Below are 19,841 nucleotides of genomic sequence, written 5' to 3'. Positions count from 1 at the left end.
GTTGCTGTGAGCTGAGATCATGCCACTGCATTCCAGCCTGGATGACACAGCAAGACTCTGTTGAGACAGACAGACAGACAGACAGAGAGAGAGAGAGAGAGAGAGAGAGAAAGAGAGAGACCAAGAGAGCCTGTTAAGAGATTTGAAAATAGTTACCCCTAGAAGGAGGAACTATTAGAGCAAGGCTAGAAGCGAGTCTTTTTTCATAATAGACCACGTAAAACAACTGTTTTCTTTCATACTACATGCATGTAGGACTTTTATTAATACAATTAATTTTTAAAAGACCAAAGAAAATCGAGTGAGTCTACATTGTGTTAGAATGTCTTGCTTCAAATCCCATTTTCTTAACTAGATCCGGGATCACTAATTCTCTGAACTTCAATATCCTTATCTTTGAAGGGATCACAGCAGCGCCTGCTTCATGGAATTGCTGTAAGGGTTTAGGGAGAAAACATTGCTCAGCACGAGACATAGCATACATGAGAGGTCATCTAGCAATCCGAGCATGCTTTTCCGTCTCCTGCTTCTGCCGATATTTGAATTCCTATTTTGAAACAGCTCGCGGAACTATCGAGCTCTCCGGTAAGGACGCCCGGTGGGAGGTGGCCACCTGGCTTTGAATACTGACCCATGATTTCTTCGGGCCTGTAACCTTGGACATTGGCGTAACTTCTCTGTAGCAGGTTAAATTATCTGTGAAGTGGAGAAAATAATGGAAGCTATAGCATAGGGCCGCTGGGAAGAAAAAAAAGTACATACTGTGTAGCACTCTACGATCAGAGCCTGCCATGCAGTACACAATTACATATGTGCCATCATTTTTATTTCTATTTTATTTTATTTTATTTTATTTTATTTATTTTATTTTTGAGATGGAGTCTTGCTCTTTCACCCAGGCTGGAGTGCAGTGGTGCAATCTCAGCTCACTGCAACCTCTGCCTCCCAGGTTCAAGCGATTCTCCTGCCTCAGCCTCCCAAGTAGCTGGGATTACAGGCGCCCGCCACCATGCCCAGCTCACAGGCATGAGCCACAGCACCCGGCCTGCCATTGTTTCTATTATTTTGCTTTAGAACTGTAGGGTATATGTCTATTATTATTATTAACAGAGACAGGGTCTCGCTCTATCACCCAGGCTGAAGTGTAGTGGTGCAATCTTGGTTCTCGCACCTCTGCCTCGCAGGTTCAAGCAATTCTTGTGCCTCAGCCTCCCAAGTAGCTGGGATTACAGGGGCCCACCACCATGCCAGGCTAATTTTTTATACTTTTAGTAGAGATGGGGTTTCACCATGTTGGCCAGACTGGTCTTAAACTCTTGACCTCAAGGGATCCACCAACCTTGGCCTCCCAAAGTGCTGCAATTATGGGCATGAGTCACCGTGCCCTGCCACCATGTCTTTAATTATTAAAAGAACTTTCTGTTAATATATTGACCAGGTCGGGCAACAAGAGCAAAACTCCATCTCAAAATAGATATATTAATCCATCATTACATATATAGTAATATATATAATTTTATATATAATCCATCATTTTATATATATAAATATACTGATTTATGTATCTTTTTATGTATATTATACATATATAAAAATATTTTAGAATACAGGTCCAGTTAGACTCATAACAGTGGTACCAATTAACTCTCCCTTCAACTTTAGAATGATTTTTCTTAGAGTATACATGCATTTAATTTATCTACCAGCCTCTCTGTCCAAAAGAAGAATGCCTGTATCGGAATTAGGCAGCCCGGGGCCAAAGCCCAGCTCTACCACTGGCCAGCGGAGTAACACTGAACAAATCGCAGAGCTTCTTAACTTCCCTGTCATTCTGTGTCCGCGTTTGCACAATGCACATAAAATAAAGTCGGCCTCATCAGGCTGAGGAAAGGATTACATCTGACATTGCATGTAAAGTGCTTCTTTTCATTCCCAGCACATGATACATTATCGATAAATGTCAAATGTTAATAGTATCATTAGCATTAGCATTATTGAAATATTTCCTGCCATTCAGGACCTTGATCAAGGGATACATTTTCTCTAAAGTTTTTCCAGAAAATTGATACTGTTACTGATTTCCGATTTTCAAAATGTGCACTTATTTGATATGTTTCATAGAGAGGGGTCCCTGATCATTTGTTGATAGCCCAGGGCAATAAATGCATTGATCATCTTAAGTATGTTAACCAGAATGTAATTTTTAATCACTTACTCTTTTTAACATTTTAAAAAAATATTTATTGATATATTATTGTTGTACATATTTATGAGGTGCATATATTTTGATACATGTATACCATGTGTAATAATCAAATCAGGATAACTAGGATATCCATCAGCTCAAACATTTATCTTTTTTCACATTATTCAAAATAGTTCAAAATATTCAAAATATTCAAAATAGTTATTTTGAAATACACAACAAATAATTCTTAATGATGAGGTTGGTGCAAAAGTAATTGCTGTTTTTGCCATTACTTTTAATGTTACTTTTAATCTGTTCAGTGTCACTTTTAATGGCACCAGCCTAATATAATTTCCCTGCCATACTATCAAATACTGGAACCTATTTCTTCTATTTCCCTGTACTTTGGTGTCCATTAACCAACATCTCTCCATCCTCCTTTCCCTGCTTCCCTTCCCAGCCTCTGCTAACCACCATTCTACCCTCTGCCTCCACGAGGTCCGCTTTCCGAGCTCCCACAGACGAGTGAGAATATGCAATATCTATCTTCCGTGTTTGGCTTAACTCACCTAACATCATGACCTCCAGTCCCATCCGTACGACTGCAAATGGCAGGATGTTGTTCTATTTTGTGGCTGAATGATACTCCATTGTAGAATGCAATATTTTTCTTGTTCTTTTTCTTTTTTTTCTTTCTTGAGACCAAGTCTCACTCTGTTGCCCAGGCTGGAGTGCAGTGGCATGATCTCGACATACTACAACCTCCACCTCCCGAGTTCAGGCAATTCCCCTGCCTCAGCCTCCCTAGTAGCTGGGATTACCGACATGCCACCACACCCGGCTAATTTTTGTATATTTAGTAGAGAGAGATGGGGTTTTGCCGTGTTGGCCAGGCTGATCTCCAACTCCTGGCCTCAAGAGATGCTCCTGCCTTGGCCTCCCAAAGTGCTGGGATTCTAGGTGTGAGCCCTTGTGCCTGGACGAGAATGTAATTTTCTTAAAGGAAAACCCCAGAGCACATGGCTCTAAACAGATTGTAGGTGCTAAGAAGGTAAGTGCTGACTTTTTCTCTAATTGACAAGCCCTTTTCCTGCGTCTATCTCGTACAATGGAAAATAGCAATGACAACTATAGTCTTTTTGAGCACTTGCTCTGTCCCAGGGATCTCACAGTCTTGCAGTTCCTCCTAGTAGCAATATGGAAAAGTGGATGTGTGTTTCCGTTTTCTCCCGCTGCCCCAACGTTAGTAGCTTAAGCCAATAATACCTGGGTATTTTCCACACACCTGTGAATTTTCTGCTTAGACCTGTGTGTGAAGCCTGAGCTCACACTGCAGCTGCAGTCAGTGTGCTGGCTGGCAGGGACGAAGGGCTCACCTGCATGCTGAGTGCATCGGGCATAGCGGATGCTGTTCCTCTTTCTTTGCAAGGTCTTTCTCTCCAAGATTCTTTACAGAATGGAGGCTCACAACTGTGTCCCAAGCAGCCAAGCTCTGGGGTCTTGTGCTCCCTCCCTTGAACAATGTTTGCATCCTGCTGGCTGAGCCGTGTTTGCATCATGTGTTCCGAAGTCCCGCTGGCCAAGCCCAGATTCAATGTGGACGAGAAACACACAGCAAATGAGAGCTGAGCAGGGCTATTCCTGGAGTGTCTTCATCTACTGGGGCTTCTATAACAAAATACTTCAGACTATTAGGCAATTTATGAACCACAGAAATGCATTGCTCACAATCCTGGAGGCTGGACAGATCAAAGAGGCAGCAGATTTTCGAGCAGGTCAGGGCCTGTTTCTCATAGATGGTACCTTCTCTGCATCTTCTCATGGTGGGAGAGGCAAACACCCTCCCTCAAGCCCTTTTATCAGGGTACTAACCCCATTCATGGGTACCTCACCTTCATGACTTCATCACTTCCCAAAAATCCCACTCTTAATCTTCATGGGAGTTAGCTATCAAAATATGAATTTTGGAGAGAAACATACCTCCAGATCATAACACGCAGTCATCTAACAAAGGGCAACCTTAAGTTTACAAATAAGGAAACTGTGGCTCATAGATATTAAGAACCTTGCCTGGCTGGGCACGGTGGCTCACATCTGTAATCCTGGCAATCTGGGAGGTCAAGGTAGAAAGATTGCTTGAACCCTGAAGTTCAAGACCAGCAGGGGCAACATAGTGAGTCCCTGTTTCTATGATAAAGTAAAAATTAGGCGGGGCATGGTGGCACATCCCTGAAACCTCAGCACTTTGGGAGGCCAAGGCAGGTGGATCAGGTGCTTGAAACAACCCCCCTTCTTCGGCAGCTCAGGCTGCTGAAACAGAACACCGCAGCCTGGGCGCTTCAACCAAAAGAAAAATGCATTTCCTCTCAGTTCTGGAGATGGAAAGTCCAAGATTGAGGTGCCAGCAGTGTTGATGTCTGACAAGGCCTCTCCCCTTGGATTCAAAGGGCCACCTTCTCAGTGTCCTCACATGGCCTTCCCTTTGTGTGCGTGGGAGAGAAAGAGATCGCTGGGCTTCTTCCTCTTCTTGTGAGGACACCAGTCTTGTTGGATTAGGGACCCGACCTTATGACATCATTTAACCTGAATGACCTCCTTAAATGCCCTGTCTCCAAATACAGTCACATTTAGGGTTAGGACTTCAATATATGGATTTGAGGGGACATGATTCAGTCCGTATTGTCTAGGAATGTATTGTCTAGAGGAATACAGGCCGTATTGTCTAGAGGAAGCTTGGCAAAGAGCTGGGCTGGTATCACTTGAGCTGTGTGAGGTCCAGGCCCTTGGAGGCCACTACTCACGTCCAAGCCTGAGTCTTGCGGGAGACCCTCAGAGGCTGACTTCCAGCTGCGGCACCCCTAAAATGTGTTCCCATGCACTCCAAGCCTTTGTTTTGCATTCAAACAACTAAAAACAGCAAAAGGAAAAAAACCAAAAAAACACACAACAAATAGGGACTAAAATCTTTAAAACTTCACACACACACAATTTCAAAAGGCTGTTTGTTAGTCAAGAGCTACTAGAAATGACTTTTCTGTTATTGTTATTTATTTTAAAATTACTATACATCAGGGATCTCCTACATAGCTCGCATATACATTCAACTGACATGGTTCTTCCCCTCAGCTCTGCACTAAAATCCAAGCTCACAAGAGCGGAGATTTTGTTTGTTTACTCATGTTGCAATCCCAGTGCAGAGAACATATTGCTCTGCCACAGTAGGCGCTCACTAACTGCTGTTTGGCTGGAGAATGGATGAGTGCAGTGCAGAAACGTGCACGTGCCTAAGTACTTTCTGATTCTGTGTCTCTTAAGGAGATAGTATTTTGCTCTTGTATTGAAAATGACTTTGCATGTTTAATTAAAATGATGTGTTCAGGCAGACGCACGTTCATGTTGCTTGGCAGTGAAACACCCGTGCCTAAATGTGTTCTTAGACATTTGTTGAATAAAATGATGGGTGAAAGAGTCAATGAGATTGGAATAGACTAAGATGAATGGGAAGACTTTCACTAAGTGACATTTTTGAAGCAGCATTTTAAGACTGACCGGGTCACTGTGTGCAGAAGTCTTGAGAGACGGAGAGGGGAGAGCATGACTGGAGGGAGGAAAGGTTGGAGGCAGAGCCCAGACCTGCCTGAGGCAGGGAGGGCAGAAGCGGGGCAGCGCCTGGGAACACCCAACAGAGGGGACATATCGGGGTATCACTGAGAGGGCGAAGGGGAAAGTCGTCTTGGTTTTTGAGAAGAAGAAAGTATTTAGGTCGAGAGGAAGAAAGCAAACTTTTATTTTTTAGATGAGGTCTCGCTCTGTCGCCCAGGCTGGAGTACAGTGGTGCCATCAAAGCTCACTGCAGCCTCGACCTCCTGGGGGCAAGAGATCCTCCCACCTCAACCTCCCTGGTAACTGGGGCCACAGGTGAGCACCACCGTACCTAGCTAACTTTTTAAAAAATTTAATTTTGTGGAGATGGGGTCTTGTTATGTGGCCCATAGGCTGGTTGCAAACTCCTGGCCTCAAGTGATCCTCCCACCTAGACCTCCCCAAGTGCTAGGATTACAGGCATGAGCTACCTCACCAGGCTGGGAACAAGCTCTTAAACCTCAAGTGTGAGGCTCGAGGGAAAGTGAATACCATCAACCCGTTAACCAAAGGGTGAGGCCTTGTTTGGGCAGTTACGGCTCACCTGCCTACCTCCATCCTCTCATATGGGGAAGCTCTGCTGGCCTCATGATGGTGTTTGTCAGATCACACTGAGATTTTTCTATGCTGAGCAAGGCTGTGAAGGTCTACGGTTAAGGCATGGATTGCAAACCCAAGTGCTATGGACTGAATGTCTATCCCCAACCCCCCTGGGCCAAAGGCCTATGCTGAAGCCCTACCTCCTGAGGTGATGTATTAGGAGGTTCCGCCTTTGGGAGGGGGAAGGTTTAGATGAGGTCAGGAGAATGACGGCCTTGAGATGGGATTCTAAAGGAACCACAGGAGGCTTGCTTCTTTCTGTGCCACGTGAGAAGACAGTGGGAAAGCAGTCATCCCCAAGCCAGGAACAGAATCCTCACGCAAAACCCACCACACTGGTACCCTGTTCTCAGATTTCCAGTTCCAGAAGTGGGAGGAATAACAGTCTGCTGTTTAAGCCACCTGCCTCAGGTATTTTGTTATAAGATCCCAAACCGATTAAGACATCAAGACCCAGGAGACTGGGTTCTGAGTTGATAGTCTCCGGCTGTGTGAGTCTGGTCAAATCATCCTAGTTCACCAGCTCATATTTCTTTTCTCCTCTGTTAAAGAATAGACTCTCTGTATCAGAAGGTTGCTACGAGAACTCAAGGCAGAGGATGGAACTTGTGTAGCACACTGCTCAGCACGTCATAATTGGCAGCCGTAGTTATCAGCCTCTCAGACTTTAAATTTAGGTGGCTCTGTAGAAAAAGAAGCCTCAACATCGTTTTCTTTTTCAGATGATCTAGGAGTCAGATCACCTGAGTCCTAGAGCCCAACCACCCTTGGAGGCCACGTGGTACAGAACAGCAGCCAGGCACCAAGGTACCTGACACCAAGACAATTCTCCTGATCACTATCATGAACCAATCTATGCCTTATGGACGAGCTTCCATGAGCCTAAGGAGGAACCACAGATGTGAGCTGGCTCGTATACCTTGTCCATTCCCTGCCTGAGAGACCTCCTCTGAGTGCCCAGGTGAGGAACTTCCTTCACGTTCCCTTCCCTTTTCAACATCTATAGGCATTTATGCGCCAGGCATCTGAAATCCCGATGCTTTGGGTGGCTGAGGCAGGAGGATCACTTGGAGCTAGGAGTCTGAGACCAGCCTGGGCAACATAGTGAGACCTTGTCTCTACTAAAAATAAAAATGAAAAAAATTTAGCTGGGAGTGGTGGTGTGCTCCTTTAGTCCCAGCTACTCAGGAGGCTGAGACAAGAGACTCACTTGAGCCTGGGAGGTCGATGCTGCAGTGAGCCATGATTCCACCACTGCACTCCAACCTAGGTGACAGAGTGAGACCCTATCTATCTCAAAACAAAGCTAAAAAGCCTTTACACATCTCTCAGTTTTCAAATGAACGCTTATATAAAAGCCTGCTGTGTAAAGCAGATTTAAGTAGATCTGCCCAATTTATGCACAGATCAGTGAGGGACAGAGCGGGGAACAGGGTGGCCGGGAGGAAAACACGGATACACGCACCTTCAGTCCTAGCTGCTGTCCTGGCTGGTGAAGGATAAGGCGAGGTTGAGACTCTCAGACTCCAAATTCGGAACAATACCATTGGTCTCTGATTTGTTAGGGTGAAAAGAGAGAAATACAACGTGACCAATCTATTCTGGGCCCACAATGTATCAGCAATTATCCTCCAACCACCACCCTGCAACACAGTATTCAGACTAAATTTCCCTGGGAGAATAGACCGCAAGCATGGAAAGCACCTTTTACAAAATTAGAGACCTGTGGATTTCCAGAAGCTAAAAATGACAACGGGCTTTTATCAGGGGTCCACAACCACTCCTTAAAAGCCTTATGAGTTTGCAGCCCACGTTGGCATTCTGCAAAGAGACCTCCGTCCCCAGGGCATATTCCTTTCCCAGAAGTGGAGTGGACGGTGCTAGGACCCAACGGCACACATTTGCAAAGTGTTTGGCCAATGTTCTGGAACGCAGCCTGTGGCTGTTCAATAAAACTTTCCTCAGAGCAAACAAGCAGGTTCTAGAGGTAATCACACATAGCCTCTTATTCCCATTAGCAACCCCAAACAAGCAAGTGGCCTTACCTAAATAGTAGAGAAGCCTAGGTTATTTTTAAATGTGCTCACTTGAATGTGTTTCACAATTTGTGATTTCCTAACAACAAAAAGCATGGTACAACTGCTGAAATGACAGGAGAACTGTGAAGCAGACAGAGCAAGTAGAGAAAGAGGCAACCTAGGGCAAGGCTCACATTACAGATGAAGGCAAAGAAGGAAGCCCTATGTAGAGGAGGCTCTTTCTGTCTTCGGAAAGACCGATGAAAATCGCGTCTAGAAAACTAGTGATGACTTTGGAGATGAGCGGAGGAATGCATTAGGCGGCTTTTCTCTCAACGTCTTTGGCTTCCTGTATATTTAAAAATAAATGTCTGCCGAGCTAGCTTTGAGGAGTGCATCTGCAAAAGCAGCCCGACTGCAAAGCCCAGGAGGTTGCAGCAAGTCAGGGAGGTGGAGGCCTCTTGGTTTTCCATCATATTTCTCTGGAGGCTTCAGGTGCTCCAGGAGGTCACCGCCTGCTGAGTCGGTTCAAGTCAACATGACCCAGCTGGAAACCCCACAGCCCGGGCAGTTGAGCCACCGCAGTGTGGTGGGAACACTGCATGCCTCCGAGCTCCGCCACCCAGCCTTCTCAAGCCGCGCTGCCACCCTCCTGCAGACCTGGGTGAAGAGGGGCACGAGGCTATCCTACAGAGACGCTGGGGGTGACAGCTGCAGAATCTCCAAACCTTGCTTGGCTGAAAACAAAAAGGAAAGCAAACGTTAAGTCCACATTTTAATAAAACAGAAATTTCAATCTTCTGGACACCTGATTATACAAGTCGAGCTATTTCTTCTGAATCGCATCTGAAATCAGCAATTCTCACATATTTCAAGAGAAAATTGGACCGGGCTTTAAATGTATGATATTATTTCATAATAAAATTTACTTTTTAATATACCTAGTAACTGACAACCTAATGTTACAGTCCACCATGCTTTAAAGAGACTCACGTAATGACCTGAAGGAAAATTCCCCTGGGAGATTGTCATTTCTTGGACAACTCCTTTCATCTGTAAAGGAGGAAATGAGTCAGCTTTGCTAAGCATTATCTCATGATTGGTGTTTTGTTATTAAGTAGGGAGAGAACACATTTTGTTAACTATAAAGCCTGTTATTACCAAGGGTACAGGTCACTAGTGAAACCTCCTCTTCAAACAACTACAGGTTCTGTTGTCAAAGATCTTAACAGGCTCTGATTGGAAAAGCGCCTGGCTGGTCACAGGACTGCATGACTCACCGCTCTGTTCAGCATTAGCTAAACACAAAGCCAAAAGAACAGAATCAGCTTCATGATGTCACTTCTTCTCTATGTGTCTTTACCATCGCTGAGATATGTTAGAGGTTGTTGAGTAATACACGAAGCTTTCAAATAAGAAGAATGTGTGTGAGATACTGAGGGTGAGAACACATTTCAGGGTTATGTTTGAATACAAACACAAGACATGCTCCAGGAATTCGGGGTTTGTGTTACTTGTTGATACAAAGTGTTCTGCAAGGTTGTAGAGCGTATACACTAATCACCTAGGTTGGTTAAAGCTTAACTCAACTGAAATATTTTGGGCTTAAAGAACCATTTAAGAATATCAAGTTCTCAGAACCGATTGAAAAGAAAGAGCTCTCATCTACAGTTACCTGAAACTTACCAAAAAGTTCCCTGCAAAGATCCTAAATGTGTCTCAGAATCAAGGAGAAATATAAACACTGTTTCTGTATAGGTGGTGGGATACGTTTCTATCTTCCTTCTATTCTTTTACGTATATTTAAAGAGCAGGCATTGCTTTTCTAGTTTAAAAAAAAAGTGGAAAAAAAAACTTTTTCGCTTTTCTCAGAGTTACCTCTCTATGGTAAAAAACTCAAAAGCCAAAATGAAGGACAGAGTAAGTCGACAGCCACCTTAAATCTGTGTTGACACCTTTCTTTGTAATGTCAGCAAAACTGTGTGACTGAAGATGAGATCACTGTTTACCTAGCTCTGCTATTGGTCTGAAACGAGCCAGTGTGAAAGAAATTCCCATATTTATCTGTTGGTGTAACCCTTGCTGCAATCTCTCCTAAGATGTTGAATCACTCATTTTGGTAAGCCCCAGCCAAAGATGAAGAAAGTGTATCTAATCCAGCTGATGAAATGACTTATTTAGGACAGATTTATTTGGAAAGTTGCATACCGGGGCAGGGCAGGGAGCGTTTCATTTGGGAAACGTTTGGTATCATGTGAAAAAGTTATGTTTCTTTCAAATTGAGCAAATCGTTATTTAACTTCCTTTTTCCAGCCTTGCCTGTTTGCTTCTGGGAGGCCGTAAGAAAATATAGAAGGTGTGTCAGACTCAAAAGAGGAAGTTAAGAGTCTGTAATGAAATGCCACATTCCCCTTCCTTACTCCCAACTAATATAGCTTGTTTTTTAAGAAACTTGCTTCTATACACACTGTCCAGTTTGTTCTGTGAAAGTTGTAGGGTTCAAATAATGGGTATTTGTCACTGAGTTGTACTTTCATGGAAATATCACTTGAGCAATAACTTTTTAATTTTGGGTTTTTTTTTTTTTTTTTTTTTTTTAGACAGGATCTCACTCTGTAGCCCAGACTGGAGTACAGTGGCACCATCTTGGCTTACTGCAGCCTTGACCTTCTAGGCTCCAGCAATACTCCCACCTCAGCCTCCCTAGGAAGTGGCACATGCCACCATGCCCAGCTAATTTTTGTAGAGATGGGGTCTCACCATGTTTCCGGGGCTAGTCTGGAACTTCTGAGCTCAAGTGATCCACCTGCCCTGGCCTCCTAAAGTGCTGATATTATAGGCATGAGCCACCACGCCCCACCCAGCAAGAACTTTTGCCCTCTCAGTCTTCCATGATCAGACAGAGTTCTGAGTCACTTTTATGCCCCATTCACGCAACTTCACGTCGGCTGTTTTTCCTTGGGATATAGCCTCTGCTCCGTGCCCTGACTCAATGCCAGTTCCCAACTTGCAATTATGTTCCTTGGTGTGACATCCTATATGCTGTATGTCCAGGGAGAAGTGTGGCTCACTGTAACCCTGACTAATTACTACAAAATAAGTCCTCACAACCTAAGATGGGCATCATGTTAAAAGACAGCTTTCAACACAATCCACGTAGCCCCAAGGGTAATACCAGGTACACCAGGTGTTCCCCATGTGTGCTTCCAGACAGATTCCAACAGTCAGTCATGACCAGACAAATATGTTTCCAATACGGACGTAGGCTTGGGATCACTCTGAAAAGCGAGGAAAATTGTATCACAGCACGTTTATATAAACTGATCTTGGACTTAGGACAGTTTAAAAGAGATGAAAGCATCAACTAGAGTAACTTCATTTTTTCTTGCAACTCATTCAAAATGTATGTATTTTGCAAAAAAAAAAAAAAATTTTTGAGACAGAATTTCACTCTGTCGCCCAGGCTAGAGTGCAGTGGCCTGATCTCGGCTCACTGCAAGCTCCGCCTCCCAGGTTCACACCATTCTCCTGCCTCAGCCTCCCAAGTAGCTGGGACTACAGGTGCCTGCCACCAAGCCTGGCTAATTTTTTGTATTTTTAGTAGAGTCGGGGTTTCACCATGTTAGCCAGGATGGTCTGCAAAATTATTTTTATGTAGATTTTCATACAGGCTACAAAAGACCTTCGCAGGATTAGAGGCATTCCTCCTCTCTAGCTGCCCAGTGAGTCTTGGTCTCCCCAGCACCTCTCTCTGCTGCTCCCCAACTTCACCCCATCAATGGTGGGTCCCCTTCTTACTCCTCCAAGGTCCACTGTGTGCACAAAGCGTCTTCCCATATTCAAACCGGTTTCCAGTCAAACAGGTGACAAATTCATTCCAATAAAATTATCTGTGACCATTCACCTCTCCCACGTGCACCAACATCTTAAGCCGGAGAAGCAATACTTGTTTGACTCCAGTGAGTAATAAAAGATCATTATAAATGGAAGAGAGAGGGTCTTCCCGCAGCCCCAGAAGTTCAAACACGGATTTTCCAGCTGCTTCTGCCACTTGAATGCCACATACATATTTTTCTGAATAAAAACCAGACCAATTATTTTTTCAGGTTAGTAATTTTACCTATATATGAAATGCCTTACAAATGTGTAACATTTAAATTGCAGGTACTATACATTCAATTTTCTTTCATCAAGTGGTGTAAACTCACTAAAAGTCAATATTCTCGTAGAAAACACAAAAGTCCTAGTAGTCATCCCAATCAGTAAAAGGGATGGCCATGAAAAGGGGATGTGGCTATAAAATCAGCAATAGCATTTTCCTGGCTTTATTGCCCCTCAGTGAAGCTATGCTGCAAACCACCCTCACTGACATGTGCTCCCCTGTTTCAAAGCAAACTTCAATCTCCTCCGTAACCATGCCCAGAAAAAAACTTTTCTGTAATGAATGGTATATTTTTTTGCAATTTAATATAACTATATGTATATATTTTTAAATATTCAATATCTCATTTTTTGTTGATATTTTATGTCACATTCTCAACGCATTTGGCACACCTACTATAAGAGTGAATGCATATTTTGTTTTAAAAAAAAAAGGAAGAAAAGGAGGAAGGGAAGGGAAGGGAAAGGGAAGGGGAGTAGTGGGAGTGGAAGGGGAAGAAGGGAGGGAGAGAAGGAAGGCAGCAATCTTCCAAAGAAGTAAAAAGAGATATTAACCCCTGCTGGTAATGCTAGTTGACACATTTTCAAAAAACTGAATTACCATAAAAGTCACTGCCAAAAAAGCTACTGATATGATTTGGTTCATTTTTACTTATTAGAAAATGGGTTGAATTAGAGTGAAATCACCTCAAATGTCCATGGCAACTCTGAGTCAGGCTGCTTTATGCTTTTATCATTGTCTCATTTAGTATGAAACAGAGAACAGTTATATATATATATATCTATACATGTGTGTATAGATATATAAACTATATATAGCTACATATAGAGTTATATACACATATATATAGTGTATGTGTATATATATATAGAGAGAGAAAGAAGTAGGCTTTTTATAAACTATCTTGAGCTAAAAATAGAAGTATAACGCTATTCTGTGTTTGAAGAAAGACCATTCTGTCATGCCGTGACACCAGTTAAATATTGTGCAATTATTTTTTCAGTGAATTTGAGACATCTGATGATTATTGATCTCCTTCCAAATATCTCAACATCAACATCAAACAAAGCTGCTGAGAGGCGGTGATCCAACTTCAGAGCCTTGTAGAAGGCTGACTTCTATCTGGTCATCCCATTCTTAAATCACAGCAGTGGATTCTGGACAAAACTGTAGGTTTCTTGTCTTTTGAAGCACATGGATCCCATATAACCAAGCCTGTAAGTTTCCTATCAGTTAGAGACCAGGCTGAAATAATAAGCAAATTAGGGAACAATTAGTGTCTTCAGGTACCTACACAGTAGCATATGTGTGCAATTTCATATTCCAAGGACACGATCAGAATTTGTGAATCACTCAGGAGTTACAAAAAGTCAAATCACAAAAGGCATGCTTTGCTCTGCCTTGCTTGCTTACGAAATCATAGTTTCTTAGAAGGATTAAAAATATTGATGTTAACCCACAGAGTATGTGAGGTAGACTTACCAAAGCAACAATGACATCTATCAAACAGACACACTCAGTACAGGCATGAGACTGCCTTTAAACATTATTAGCTGATGTTGAAGATAACACGCTCACTGTGTCCCATTTCTAATTTATTTTTTGAAAAGGAAAATGTATTTGATATTTGATCATTCCTAATGATTATATCTGGTTAGGTTACCACCACATTGCTGAAGAATTTTGGTACTTGCTGGTGTCTTAAAACAATTTAATATTCCATACTTGAGGTGTAGCTCTAAACTTCAGATTCTTTGTTGTCTGAGGAATTAACTCTTAAAAAGAAGAAAATAGGCCGGGTGTGGTGGCTCATGCCTATAATCCCAGCACCTTGGGAGGCCAAAGCGGGCAGATCACAAGGTCAGAAGACTGAGACCATCCTGGCCAACATGGTGAAACCCCGTCTCTAGTAAAAGTACACAAAAAAATAACGGTATGGTGGCATGTGCCTGTAATCCCAGCTACTCAGGAGGCTGAGTCACGAGAATCGCTTGAATCCAGGAGGCGGAGGTTGCAGTGAGCCAAAATCACACCACTGTACTCCAGCCTCCAACACAGTGAGACTGCGTCTCAAAAAAAAAAGAAAAAAACAAAAAGAAGAAGAAGAAGAAAATAAAGTTATAGTCTATTTGTGCAGCCCACTCAAACTAAGATGCAAATTTTGTGGTGAATGATAAATATTCTTAAGTAATTTATAACACAATATTTAAATATACTTCATAATTAAGAGCTGGAATAAAATGACAAAGGGAAGAATCTGCTTCGATGTATTCTGTCCATGCATTCAAGTTCTTTGGAAAATCGGTGTTTCTGATATAGGAGATAATAATTCTCCTCTGTGTGGATTGATAAAAAGGAAAAACCCCAGTTCTTTCAAGTTATGGTCATATTTGTTTGGTCCAAATTAAGTTAAAATCTTCTTTTGATAGAAAAAGTTAGATGAGTAGGTAAAGCATATCCCTTAAGCATTATGTGATGAGGAAATAGACTGAAAAGGATAAATGCTAGCCATAACATTTACTGTATCCAGAAGCCACATCAATTAGCACAGGCTTATAGCACCAATGAAATCATGTAACCTGGAGAAAATAAGACATTTTGATAATGATGAAAATATGATTTAAAAATTTCTGGGTGACTAATGTTTATAAGAACAACTGGAATCTCCACTGAAGTAATACCAAAGGCAGATTGACAGGGAGAAAAACTTGCATAATGATCATACACAGTGTTCAATGCATCATCTCAAATGCACGTCTTTCAGGGTTTAAGAGTTTCTAATTTCCAATGAACAGTAGCATTGATAATCCAACCCTTTGTCCACTAGCAATTACAGTCATTGGTAATGTGACACATCTAAAATAACCTCAATCACCCCAGAAACTCAGCATTCATGGCTAGCTCAACAGCAGAACAAATGAATAGCCTAGAGAGTTGACTATTCTACTGAGCGTTTCATTAACCCAAATATGTCTCAGGACATAAAAGAAGAAAGAAAAGTCTACAACTAAGTAACTCTCAAGGGACTGATTAGACAATAAAGTGCTTTAAAATTTCTGAGTAAAGCAGTTATTACACGATTACAAACTTAATAAATCTGCCTAATGTACTGAATAATTCTGCCTTAAAAAATCACCAAAGAAGCAATAAGAAAATGAATTAACTTTAAAATGGCATCAAAAATATTTTCCAACATCCAGGAAGATCACGCGGCTTCAATCCAGTGACCATTTTGGTTGAAAATATTGACAAATCATTTTGTATGAAAGCCACTCGAATGAGATAATATTTGCAAACAAAAATTAAAATGTGGCTTCTGTATCATCTGTCACCCAGGCTGGAGTGCAGTGGTACGATCTGAGCTCAATACAGCCTCAACTTCCCAGATGTATGTGGTGCTTCCACCTTAGCCTCCTGAGTGGCTAAGACCACAGGCCCAAACCACCACATCCAACGGAAAAGTAATTGCAGTTTTTGCCATTGAAAGTAATGGTGAAAACCACAATTACTTTTGCACCAACCTACTAATTATTTTTTTGTTTGTTTTGTTTTGTTTTGTTTGTTTGGTAGAGACAGGTTTTGCCATGTTGCCCAGGCTGGTCTCAAACTCCTGGGCTCAAGTGATCCATTTGCCGGAGCCTCCCAAAATGCTGGGATTACAGGTATGAGCCACTATGCCTGGCAGGTAATTTTAATCCTATCCAACTTTTAAATAACATAGTATTATTATTAGATATTCTTATTTAATTTAATAATGTAGTTAATACAGTATTTTTTACATCATGATTACTGTACACACATACAAGTATAGATATGTATATAAACATAGAGACAAATTTAATTTTCAGAGTATAGACTTCCTGCAGACAAACATTCTTTCTGGCTTACTCAACACTCTATTCCCAACACCTAGCAAAATGCCTGGCACATGGTCAGTCCTTGAAAGTATTTGGGGTGAATAATGTATATTTAGGACTTGCATCTATTTGAACAGCCCTAAAAGTGGAATTAAAGTTGTACTGGAATCTCAGCACTGTAGAGCCTAGGAACCAATGTCTAATGCAACCTTGGAGGATCCGCCATACCCTCTAGATCCTCATGGGTGAAAGCGCCATAAATTCTGCATGGGTTCTGTGGTTGGGGAGTGTTTAATTGAGGTTGTCTTTGGACAGTACAATTGACTGTGTGTCTTCACGTCTTTGTACCAAATTGCATTGCCATGGGGTCAATCTCTGTGGATTAGTGCCTGACTGGCCAGGAAGATGACTGAGAACATATCTCCTTCCTCAGCCAAGGGAGCTTCCACAGGGAGCAGTTGGAGGCTGTGCCAAAAGTGATTGGGAAAAGAGGGTATTTTAAATTGGGAGAATCAGCCAGCAAGGGACACACTGTGAACTTGAGACTAAATTTCTAAGGACTATGATTAAAGAGCTTTGTCCATATTTTATGGACAAATAGAATACTTCAATTCTTTTTCAAAGATCAACAATATTTTCCATAGCAACTATTTGTGCTTTTGATTAAGAATTATGTATTTGTCAGTCTTTTGCAGGCGCACTAAGCATCGTGAATATCATCACCGCCAAGACACAGTTCCTATTTCGTGGACTTTCTGTGCGTGCAGGGCCTACAAACAACAGCCTTAGGACAATTCTAGCCTGCTGCCTGTTTTTGTGTGACTGTGATCAAAGAATGAGTTCTATGTTTATAAATGGTTAAAAAAAATCAAACAGGGATACTATTTTATGGCATAAGCATTATATTAAATTCAAATTTCTGTGTGCAGAAATAAAGTTTTGTTGAAAAATAGCCACATTTGGTTTACATATCGCCCATGGAACTTTCTGCTATAATGGCAAGGTTGAGTACTTTCAACAGAGACTTTATGGTCCACGAAGCCAAAAATATTTACTATCTAGCACTTTACAGAAGAAGCGTGGTGACCCCTGGAAAGGTTGAAGAGATAGTTATGTAAGTGATGAGTACAGTTGATAACTCTTCACTGTTTGTTACAGCAGCAAAGACCACCTAGTAAGAATTCTACAAAATTTTACTTCAGCCTCACAAAACTAGAAGATATGGCATGCCTGTATATTTTCCGAAGATACCTGACTTTTACTAATTCAAACAGATTGTTTTCACTTTTCCTAAATAGCGAGAAGCCATCATCACTCAAATCACATGATTGACTATAGATCCATCTCTATTAGGTCATCTTTGAGGTGACCCAATAGTGTTCCTCGTTTATATTACCCAGTGGTTTGATGATTGACCAGCAAATATGCAACTGGAATCAACAAATAGATATATTAAAACTAAATTAAATATCATCCAGGAATAACATTTTTCAACCATCAAGCTTATTGTAAGGACCATATACAAAAATCGGCTCAAAATAGATTAAAGATTCAAGTTCCAAAACTTTGAAATGACTAGAAGAAAACACAGAGGAAATTCTTAAGAACATTGCTCTGGACAAAACAGTTATGTCTGAGACCTCAAAAGGAAACAACAAAAGCAAAAATAGACAAATGGGATTATATCAAAGTAAAAGGTCTGCACAGCAAAGTAAACAATCAACAGAATAGAGCAGAATGGGAGAAAGTGTTTGAAAACGATCCATCTGACAAGGGATGAAATAGCCAAGAAACAAATGATCCCATTAAAAAATGGGCAAATAAGCTAAATCCCTCAGAAGAAAACATACAATTGGCCAATAGATATATGAAAAAATGCTCAACATCACTAATCATTAGAGAAATGCAATTCAAAACCACAATCAGATATTTGTCTTACCCAATTTAGAATGGCTGTTATCGAAAAGACAAAAACTATTAATAGCAAGTTGACAAGAATGTGGAGTAAGGGGAACTCTTATACATGCGTAAGAATGTAAATTAGCACAGCCATTGTGGGAAACAGTCTGGAGTCTCCTCAAAAAAACTAAAAATAGAACTGCCAGAGGACCCTGCAATTCCATTATTGAGTATATATTCAAAGGAAAGACAATTAGTATGTGGAAAAGATATCTGCACTTTCATGCTGATTGCAGCACTATTTACAATAGCCAAGATATGGAACCAGCTTAAGTGGATGGATAAAGAAAATGTGACGCGTTTACACAATGGAATCCTATTTAGCCATAAATGGGAATTAAATCCTGTCATTTGCAGCAACATGGATGAGCCTGGAGGACATGAAGTAAAATAAAATAGGCACAGAAAGAGAAATACTGCATGTTCTCACCCAGATGTGGGAGCTAGAAAAGTCATCTCACAGAAGTCGAGAGTAGAAGAGTGGTTCCAAGAGGCTGGAAAGAATGCTAGGATGGGGATGATGAGAGGTTGCTTAATGGACACACAATTATACCTAGATTAGAAGAGTAAGTTCCAGTGTTCTATAGTACTGTAAGGTGACTATAATGAATGACAATTTATCGTTTTGTTTGGTTTTGGTTTTCAGATGGAGTCTTGCTCTGTCATCCAGGCTGGAGTGCAGTGGCATGATCTCGGCTCACTGCAACCTCCACTTCTGGGGTTCAAGTGATTTTCATGCCTCAGCCTCCCAAGTAGCTGGCGTTACAGGCATGCACCACCATGCCCCACTAATCTTTGCATTTTTAGTAGAGACAGGGTTTCACCATGTTGTCCTGGCTGGTCTTGAACTTCTGACCTCAGGTGATCCACCCCCCTCAGCCTCCCAAAGTGCTGGGATTACAGGCGTGAGCCACCACACCTGGCCTGTATCTTTTCAAACAGCTAAAAACATAGATTTTGAATGTTCCCAACACAAAGAAATGATCAATGGTTGAGGTGATGGATATGCTAATTAGCCTGAATTGATCATTACATATTGTATCCATGTATCGAGCTATCACACTGTACTCCACAAATACGTACAATTATTACAGGTCAATTAAAAATAATAAAAATGTAAAAAAAGAAAATAAAGTAAAAACAACTAAAAATAACTTTCATAAAATCTTTATTACCGTGCCTAGCCCAATGCAGGTCCTTGATAAATAGTCACAGTGATGGTGATGATGATGATGGTATGAGTATGGTTGGTTATATAAAATAATTCATGAAAAAAGCTTGGGCATAAAAGGAGACAAGGAAAAAAAGAGAAGATAGCAAAGACGTTCCAAATGTAAAAATAACTATACCATGGAATATTTTTCACTGGAAGCAAAGAAGGGCTGTGCACTTAGGGAACGAACCGGAAGACCTGC

General features: G+C 41.5%; 1 long non-coding RNA gene across 5 annotated transcripts; it reads right to left on the bottom strand.

Annotated features, from left to right (window-relative positions):
• Positions 1–229: 229 nt before the first annotated feature.
• LOC107000014 (uncharacterized) lies at positions 230–10,354 on the bottom strand. 5 transcript variants are annotated; one of them, XR_013397894.1, is made up of 6 exons: positions 9,442–10,344; positions 8,476–9,185; positions 7,896–7,983; positions 2,758–5,095; positions 632–696; positions 230–433 (listed from the first exon to the last, which is right to left on the bottom strand). It is a non-coding gene; the product is annotated as an uncharacterized LOC107000014 (long non-coding RNA). The 5 variants fall into 5 exon arrangements; XR_013397893.1 differs by having other exon boundaries at positions 230–696; positions 9,442–10,343; XR_001446953.3 differs by lacking the exons at positions 230–433; positions 632–696 and having other exon boundaries at positions 2,218–5,095; positions 9,442–10,354.
• Between the last annotated feature and the right edge of the window lie 9,487 nt (positions 10,355–19,841).

Source organism: Macaca mulatta, chromosome 9, assembly GCF_049350105.2.
Source record: "Macaca mulatta isolate MMU2019108-1 chromosome 9, T2T-MMU8v2.0, whole genome shotgun sequence".
In the NCBI taxonomy this organism is placed as follows: domain Eukaryota; kingdom Metazoa; phylum Chordata; class Mammalia; order Primates; family Cercopithecidae; genus Macaca; species Macaca mulatta.
This window is presented reverse-complemented; position numbering and strand designations above follow the sequence as displayed.